We start from the raw sequence: 10,516 nt of genomic DNA on the forward strand, positions 1-10,516 counted from the left end.
TGAAATTTGACTTCCTTCATATTTTCTTGAATCAACGTACATAGAAATGCAATTTTTACTAGACGTAATGCCTTAGAACATATTAATTGTAATTACAATACATTTTTCAAACTTTTTCTGTTAAAGATGAGTTTATCTAGTTTACAATTTAGTCTCAGAAATCAATTTCCGACTTATAACGAAGTGTGTAGACTTTTTTGAGTTAACATATATTAAATTCAACATTTTTATGAACTCTTTCTTTTTGTGTTGGCTTTGTCTTTCTATTTGATTCAAGATAGATGAAATTTGTTAGGATTTGGATTAGTTTTGCATGGTCTTTCATCCTTTTCTATTGTGAAATTTGACTTCCTTCATATTTTCTTGAATCAACGTACATAGAAATGCAATTTTTACTAGACGTATTGCCTTAGAACATATTAATTGTAATTACAATACATTTTTCAAACTTTTTCTGTTAAAGATGAGTTTATCTAGTTTACAATTTAGTCTCAAAAATCAATTTCCGACTTATAACGAAATGTGTAGACTTTTTTGAGTTAACGTAGATGAAATTCAACATTCTTATGAACTCTTTCTTTTTGTGTTGGCTTTGTCTTTCTATTTGATTCAAGATAGATGAAATTTGTTAGGATTTGGATTAGTTCTGCTTGGTCTTTCATCCTTCGTCTATTGTGAAATTTGACTTCCTTCATAATTTCTTGAATCAACGTACATAGAAATGCAATTTTTAGTAGACGTAATGCCTTAGAACATTTATTTGTGATTACAATACAGTTTTCAAACTTTTTCAGTTAAAGATGAGTAATCAATTTCTGACTTATAACGAAGTGTGTAGACTATTTTGAGTTAACGTATATTAAATTCAACATTTTTATGAACTCTTTCTTTTTGTGTTGGCTTTGTCTTTCTATTTGATTCAAGATAGATGAAATTTGTTAGGATTTGGATTAGTTTTGCATGGTCTTTCATCCTTTGCTATTGTGAAATTTGACTTCCTTCATATTTTCTTGAATCAACGTACATAGAAATGCAATTTTTACTAGACGTATTGCCTTAGAACATATTAATTGTAATTACAATACATTTTTCAAACTTTTTCTGTTAAAGATGAGTTTATCTAGTTTACAATTTAGTCTCAGAAATCAATTTCTGACTTATAACCAAATGTGTAGACTTTTTTGAGTTAACGTATATAAAATTCAACATTTTTATGAACTCTTTCTTTTTGTCTTGGCTTTGTCTTTCTATTTGATTCAAGATAGATGAAATTTTTTAGGATTTGGATTAGTTCTGCATGGTCTTTCATCCTTCTTCTATTGTGAAATTAGACTTCCTTCATATTTTCTTTAATCAACGTACATAGAAATGCAATTTTTACTAGACGTATTGCCTAAGAACATATTAATTATAATTACAATACATTTTTCAAAATTTATCTTTTAAAGATGAGTTTATCTAGTTTACAATTTAGTCTCAGAAATCAATTTCCGACTTATAACGAAATGTGCAGACTTTTTTGAGTTAACGTATATAAAATTCAACAATTTTATGAACTCTTTCTTTTTGTGATGGATTTGTCTTTTTATTTGGTTCAAGATAGATGAAATTTGTTAGGATTTGGATTAGTTCTGCATGGTCTTTCATCCTTCTTCTATTGTGAAATTTGACTTCCTTCATATTTTCTTGAATCAACGTACATAGAAATGCAATTTTTACTAGACGTAATGCCTTAGAACATATTAATTGTAATTACAATACATTTTTAAAACTTTTTCTGTTAAAGATGAGTTTATCTAGTTTACAATTTAGTCTCAGAAAACAATTTCCGACTTATAACGAAATGTGTAGACTTTTTTGAGTTAACGTATATAAAATTCAACATTTTTATGAACTCTTTCTTTTTGTGTTGGCTTTGTCTTTCTATTTGATTCAAGATAGATGGAATTTGTTAGGATTTGGATTAGTTCTGCATGGTCTTTCATCCTTCTTCTATTGTGAAATTTGACTTCCATCATATTTTCTTGAACCAACGTACATAGAAATGCAAATTTTACTGTACGTATTGCCTTAGAACATATTAATTGTAATTACAATACATTTTTAAAACTTTTTCTGTTAAAGATGAGTTTATCTAGTTTACAATTTAGTCTCAGAAATCAATTTATGACTTATAACGAAATGTGTAGACTTTTTTGAGTTAACGTATATAAAATTCAACATTTATATGAACTCTTACTTTTTGTGTTGGCTTTGTCTATCTATTTGATTCAAGATATATGGAATTTGTTAGGATTTGGATTAGTTCTGCATGGTCTTTCATCCTTCTTCTATTGTGAAATTTGACTTCCTTCATATTTTCTTGAATCAACGTACATAGAAATGCAATTTTTACTAGACGTAATGCCTTAGAACATATTAATTGTAATTACAATACATTTTTCAAACTTTTTCTGTTAAAGATGAGTTTATCTAGTTTACAATTTAGTCTCAGAAATCAATTTCCGACTTATAACGAAGTGTGTAGACTTTTTTGAGTTAACGTATATTAAATTCAACATTTTTATGAACTCTTTCTTTTTGTGTTGGCTTTGTCTTTCTATTTGATTCAAGATAGATGAAATTTGTTAGGATTTTGATTAGTTCTGCATGGTCTTTCATCCTTCTTCTATTGTGAAATTTGACTTCCTTCATATTTTCTTGAATCAACGTACATAGAAATGCAATTTTTACTAGACGTATTGCCTTAGAACATATTAATTGTAATTTCAATACATTTTTAAAACTTTTTCTGTTAAAGATGAGTTTATCTAGTTTACAATTTAGTCTCAGAAATCAATTTCCGACTTATAACGAAATGTGTAGACTTTTTTGCGTTAACGTATATAAAATTCAACATTTTTATGAACTCTTTCTTTTTGTGTTGGCTTTGTCTTTCTATTTGATTCAAGATAGATGAAATTTGTTAGGATTTGGATTAGTTCTGCATGGTCTTTCATCCTTCTTCTATTGTGAAATTTGACATCCTTCATATTTTCTTGAATCAACGTACAAAGAAATGAAATTTTACTAGACATATTGCCTTAAAACATATTAATTGTAATTACAATACATTTTTAATACTTTTTCTGTTAAAGATGAGTTTATCTAGTTTATAATTTAGTCTCAGAAATCAATTTCCGACTTATAACGAAATGTGTAGACTTTTTTGAGTTAACGTATATAAAATTCAACATTTTTATGAACTCTTTCTTTTTGTGTTGGCTTTGTCTTTCTATTTGATTCAAGATAGATGGAATTTGTTAGGATTTGGATTAGTTCTGCATGGTCTTTCATCCTTCTTCTATTGTGAAATTTGACTTCCTTCATATTTTCTTGAATCAACGTACATAGAAATGCAAATTTTACTATACGTATTGCCTTAGAACCTATTAATTGTAATCACAATACATTTTTAAACTTTTTCTGTTAAAGATGAGTTTATCAAGTTAACAATTTAGTCTCAGAAATCAATTTCCGACTTATAACGAAATGTGTAGACATTTTTGAGTTAACGTATATAAAATTCAATATTTTTATGAACTCTTTCTTTTTGTGTTGGCTTTGTCTTTCTATTTGATTCAAGATAGATGGAATTTGTTAGGTTTTGGATTAGTTCTGCATGGTCTTTCATCCTTCTTCTATTGTGAAATTTGACTTCCTTCATATTTTCTTGAATCAACGTGCATAGAAATGCAATTTTTACTAGACGTATTGCCTTAGAACATATTAATTGTAATTACAATACATTTTTAAAAAAATTTCTGTTAAAGACGAGTTTATCTAGTTTACAATTTAGTCTCAGAAATCAATTTCCGACTTATAAGGAAATGTGTAGACTTTTTTGAGTTAACGTATATAAAATTCAACATTTTTATGAACTCTTTCTTTTTGTGTTGGCTTTGTCTTCCTATTTGATTCAAGATAGATGGAATTTGTTAGGATTTGGATTAGTTCTGCACGGTCATTCATCCTTCTTATATTGTGAAATTTGACTTCCTTCATATTTTCTTGAATCAACGTACATAGAAATGCAATTTTTACTAGACGTATTGCCTTAGAACATATTAATTGTAATTTCAATACATTTTTAAAACTTTTTCTGTTAAAGATGAGTTTATCTAGTTTACAATTTAGTCTCAGAAATCAATTTCCGACTTATAACGAAATGTGTAGACTTTTTTGAGTTAACGTATATAAAATTCAACATTTTTATGAACTCTTTATTTTTGTGTTGGCTTTGTCTTTCTATTTGATTCAAGATAGATGGAATTTGTTAGGATTTGGATTAGTTCTGCATGGTCTTTCATCCTTCTTCTATTGTGAAATTTGACTTCCTTCATATTTTCTTGAATCAATGTACATAGAAATGCAAATTTTACTATACGTATTGCCTTAGAACCTATTAATTGTAATCACAATACATTTTGAAACTTTTTCTGTTAAAGATGAGTTTATCAAGTTTACAATTTAGTCTCAGAAATCAATTTCCGACTTATAACGAAATGTGTAGACATTTTTGAGTTAACGTATATAAAATTCAATATTTTTATGAACTCTTTCTTTTTGTGTTGGCTTTGTCTTTCTATTTGATTCAAGATAGATGGAATTTGTTAGGATTTGGATTAGTTCTGCATGGTCTTTCATCCTTCTTCTATTGTGAAATTTGACATCCTTCATATTTTCTTGAATCAACGTACATAGGAATGAAATTTTTACTACACGTATTGCCCTAAAACATATTAATTGTAATTACAATACATTTTTAATACTTTTTCTGTTAAAGATGAGTTTATCTAGTTTATAATTTAGTCTCAGAAGTCAATTTCCGACTTATAACGAAATGTGTAGACTTTTTTGAGTTAATGTATATAAAATTCAACATTTTTATGAACTCTTTATTTTAGTGTTGGCTTTGTCTTTCTATTTGATTCAAGATAGATGAAATTTGTTAGGATTTGGATTAGTTCTGCATGGTCTTTCATCCTTCTTCTATTGTGAAATTTGACTTCCTTCATATTTTCTTGAATCAACGTACATAGAAATGCAATTTTTACAAGACATATTGCCTTAGAACCTATTAATTGTAATCACAATACATTTTTAAACTTTTTCTGTTAAAGATGAGTTTATCAAGTTAACAATTTAGTCTCAGAAATCAATTTCCGACTTATAACGAAATGTGTAGACATTTTTGAGTTAACGTATATAAAATTCAATATTTTTATGAACTCTTTCTTTTTGTGTTGGCTTTGTCTTTCTATTTGATTCAATATAGATGGAATTTGTTAGGTTTTCGATTAGTTCTGCATGGTCTTTCATCCTTCTTCTATTGTGAAATTTGACTTCCTTCATATTTTCTTGAATCAACGTGCATAGAAATGCAATTTTTACTAGACGTATTGCCTTAGAACATATTAATTGTAATTACAATACATTTTTAAAAAAATTTCTGTTAAAGACGAGTTTATCTAGTTTACAATTTAGTCTCAGAAATCAATTTCCGACTTATAAGGAAATGTGTAGACTTTTTTGAGTTAACGTATATAAAATTCAACATTTTTATGAACTCTTTCTTTTTGTGTTGGCTTTGTCTTCCTATTTGATTCAATATAGATGGAATTTGTTAGGATTTGTATTAGTTCTGCATGGTCTTTCATCCTTCTTCTATTGTGAAATTTGACTTCCTTCATATTTTCTTGAATCAACGTACATAGAAATGCAATTTTTACTAGACGTATTGCCTTAGAACATATTAATTGTAATTTCAATACATTTTTAAAACTTTTTCTGTTAAAGATGAGTTTATCTAGTTTACAATTTAGTCTCAGAAATCAATTTCCGACTTATAACGAAATGTGTAGACTTTTTTGCGTTAACGTATATAAAATTCAACATTTTTATGAACTCTTTCTTTTTGTGTTGGCTTTGTCTTTCTATTTGATTCAGGATAGATGGAATTTGTTAGGATTTGGATTAGTTCTGCATGGTCTTTCATCCTTCTTCTATTGTGAAATTTGACATCCTTCATATTTTCTTGAATCAACGTACATAGGAATGAAATTTTTACTACACGTATTGCCCTAAAACATATTAATTGTAATTACAATACATTTTTAATACTTTTTCTGTTAAAGATGAGTTTATCTAGTTTATAATTTAGTCTCAGAAGTCAATTTCCGACTTATAACGAAATGTGTAGACTTTTTTGAGTTAATGTATATAAAATTCAACATTTTTATGAACTCTTTATTTTAGTGTTGGCTTTGTCTTTCTATTTGATTCAAGATAGATGAAATTTGTTAGGATTTGGATTAGTTCTGCATGGTCTTTCATCCTTCTTCTATTGTGAAATTTGACTTCCTTCATATTTTCTTGAATCAACGTACATAGAAATGCAATTTTTACAAGACATATTGCCTTAGAACCTATTAATTGTAATCACAATACATTTTTAAACTTTTTCTGTTAAAGATGAGTTTATCAAGTTAACAATTTAGTCTCAGAAATCAATTTCCGACTTATAACGAAATGTGTAGACATTTTTGAGTTAACGTATATAAAATTCAATATTTTTATGAACTCTTTCTTTTTGTGTTGGCTTTGTCTTTCTATTTGATTCAATATAGATGGAATTTGTTAGGTTTTCGATTAGTTCTGCATGGTCTTTCATCCTTCTTCTATTGTGAAATTTGACTTCCTTCATATTTTCTTGAATCAACGTGCATAGAAATGCAATTTTTACTAGACGTATTGCCTTAGAACATATTAATTGTAATTACAATACATTTTTAAAAAAATTTCTGTTAAAGACGAGTTTATCTAGTTTACAATTTAGTCTCAGAAATCAATTTCCGACTTATAAGGAAATGTGTAGACTTTTTTGAGTTAACGTATATAAAATTCAACATTTTTATGAACTCTTTCTTTTTGTGTTGGCTTTGTCTTCCTATTTGATTCAATATAGATGGAATTTGTTAGGATTTGGATTAGTTCTGCATGGTCTTTCATCCTTCTTCTATTGTGAAATTTGACTTCCTTCATATTTTCTTGAATCAACGTACATAGAAATGCAATTTTTACTAGACGTATTGCCTTAGAACATATTAATTGTAATTTCAATACATTTTTAAAACTTTTTCTGTTAAAGATGAGTTTATCTAGTTTACAATTTAGTCTCAGAAATCAATTTCCGACTTATAACGAAATGTGTAGACTTTTTTGCGTTAACGTATATAAAATTCAACATTTTTATGAACTCTTTCTTTTTGTGTTGGCTTTGTCTTTCTATTTGATTCAAGATAGATGAAATTTGTTAGGATTTGGATTAGTTCTGCATGGTCTTTCATCCTTCTTCTATTGTGAAATTTGACATCCTTCATATTTTCTTGAATCAACGTACAAAGAAATGAAATTTTACTAGACATATTGCCTTAAAACATATTAATTGTAATTACAATACATTTTTAATACTTTTTCTGTTAAAGATGAGTTTATCTAGTTTATAATTTAGTCTCAGAAATCAATTTCCGACTTATAACGAAATGTGTAGACTTTTTTGAGTTAACGTATATAAAATTCAACATTTTTATGAACTCTTTCTTTTTGTGTTGGCTTTGTCTTTCTATTTGATTCAAGATAGATGGAATTTGTTAGGATTTGGATTAGTTCTACATGGTCTTTCATCCTTCTTCTATTGTGAAATTTGACTTCCTTCATATTTTCTTGAATCAACGTACATAGAAATGCAATTTTTACTAGACGTATTGCCTTAGAACATATTAATTGTAATTACAATACATTTTACAAACTTTTTCTGTTAAAGATGAGTTTATCTAGTTTACAATTTAGTCTCAGAAATCAATTTCCGACTTATAACGAAATGTGTAGACTTTTTTGAGTTAACGTATATAAAATTCAACAATTTTATGAACTCTTTCTTTTTGTGTTTGCTTTGTCTTTCTATTTGATTCAAGATAGATGAAATTTGTTAGGATTTGGATTAGTTCTGCATGGTCTTTCATCCTTCTTCTATTGTGAAATTTGACTTCCTTCATATTTTCTTGAATCAACGTACATAGAAATGCAGTTTTTACTAGACGTATTGCCTCAGAACATATTAATTGTAATTACAATACATTTTTCAAACTTTTTTCTGTTAAAGATGAGTTTGTCTAGTTTACTATTTAGTCTCAGAAATCAATTTCCGACTTATAACGAAATGTGTTGACTTTTTTGAGTTAACGTATATAAAATTCAACATTTTTATGAACTCTTTCTTTTTGTGTTGGCTTTGTCTTTCTATTTGATTCAAGATAGATGGAATTTGTTAGGATTTGGATTAGTTCTACATGGTCTTTCATCCTTCTTCTATTGTGAAATTTGACTTCCTTCATATTTTCTTGAATCAACGTACATAGAAATGCAATTTTTACTAGACGTATTGCCTCAGAACATATTAATGGTAATTACAATACATTTTTCAAACTTTTTTTTGTTAAACATGAGTTTATCTAGTTTACAATTTAGTCTCAGAAATCAATTTCCGACTTATAACGAAGTGTGTAGACTTTTTTGAGTTAACGTATATAAAATTCAACATTTTTATGAACTCTTTCTTTTTGTGTTGGCTTTGTCTTTCTATTTGATTCAAGATAGATGGAATTTGTTAGGATTTGGATTAGTTCTACATGGTCTTTCATCCTTCTTCTATTGTGAAATTTGACTTCCTTCATATTTTCTTGAATCAACGTACATGGAAATGCAATTTTTACTAGACGTATTGCCTTAGAACATATTAATTGTAATTACAATACATTTTTAAAACTTTTTCTGTTAAAGATGAGTTTGTCTAGTTTACAATTTAGTATCAGAAATCAATTTCCGACTTATAACGAAATGTGTTGACTTTTTTGAGTTAACGTATATAAAATTCAACATTTTTATGAACTCTTTCTTTTTGTGTTGGCTTTGTCTTCCTATTTGATTCAAGATAGATGGAATTTGTTAGGATTTGGATTAGTTCTGCACGGTCTTTCATCCTTCTTCTATTGTGAAATTTAACTTCCTTCATATTTTCTTGAATCAACGTACATAGAAATGCAATTTTTACTAGACGTATTGCCTTAGAACATATTAATTGTAATTTCAATACATTTTTAAAACTTTTTCTGTTAAAGATGAGTTTATCTAGTTTACAATTTAGTCTCAGAAATCAATTTCCGACTTATAACGGAATGTGTAGACTTTTTTGAGTTAACGTATATAAAATTCAATATTTTTATGAACTATTTCTTTTTGTGTTGGCTTTGTCTTTCTATTTGATTCAAGATAGATGGAATTTGTTAGGATTTGGATTAGTTCTGCATGGTCTTTCATCCTTCTTCTATTGTGAAATTTGGCTTCCTTCATATTTTCTTGAATCAACGTACATAGAAATGCAAATTTTACTATACGTATTGCCTTACAACCTATTAATTGTAATTACAATACATTTTTCAAAATTTTTCTGTTAAAGATGAGTTTATCAAGTTTACAATTTAGTCTCAGAAATCAATTTATGACTTATAACGAAATGTGTAGACTTTTTTGAGTTAACGTATTTAAAATTCAACATTTATATGAACTCTTTCTTTTTGTGTTGGCTTTGTCTATCTATTTGATTCAAGATAGATGGAATTTGTTAGGATTTGGATTAGTTTTGCATGGTCTTTCATCCTTCTTCTATTGTGAAATTTGACTTCCTTCATATTTTCTTGAATCAACGTACATAGAAATGCAATTTTTACTAGACGTAATGCCTTAGAACATATTAATTTTAATTACAATACATTTTTCAAACTTTTTCTGTTAAAGATGAGTTTATCTAGTTTACAATTTAGTCTCAGAAATCAATTTCCGACTTATAACAAAATGTGTAGACTTTTTTGAGTTAACGTATATAAAATTCAACATTTTTATGAACTCTTTCTTTTTGTGTTGGCTTTGTCTTTCTATTTGATTCAAGATAGATGGAATTTGTTAGGATTTGGATTAGTTCTGCATGGTCTTTCATCCTTCTTCTATTGTGAAATTTGACTTCCTTCATATTTTCTTGAATCAACGTACATAGAAATGCAAATTTTACTGTACGTATTGCCTTAGAACATATTAATTGTAATTACAATACATTTTTAAAACTTTTTCTGTTAAAGATGAGTTTATCTAGTTTACAATTTAGTCTCAGAAATCAATTTATGACTTATAACGAAATGTGTAGACTTTTTTGAGTTAACGTATATAAAATTCAACATTTATATGAACTCTTACTTTTTGTGTTGGCTTTGTCTATCTATTTGATTCAAGATATATGGAATTTGTTAGGATTTGGATTAGTTCTGCATGGTCTTTCATCCTTCTTCTATTGTGAAATTTGACTTCCTTCATATTTTCTTGAATCAACGTACATAGAAATGCAATTTTTACTAGACGTAATGCC

This window comes from Papaver somniferum, unplaced genomic scaffold (genome assembly GCF_003573695.1).
Source record: "Papaver somniferum cultivar HN1 unplaced genomic scaffold, ASM357369v1 unplaced-scaffold_52, whole genome shotgun sequence".
In the NCBI taxonomy this organism is placed as follows: Eukaryota; Viridiplantae; Streptophyta; class Magnoliopsida; order Ranunculales; family Papaveraceae; genus Papaver; species Papaver somniferum.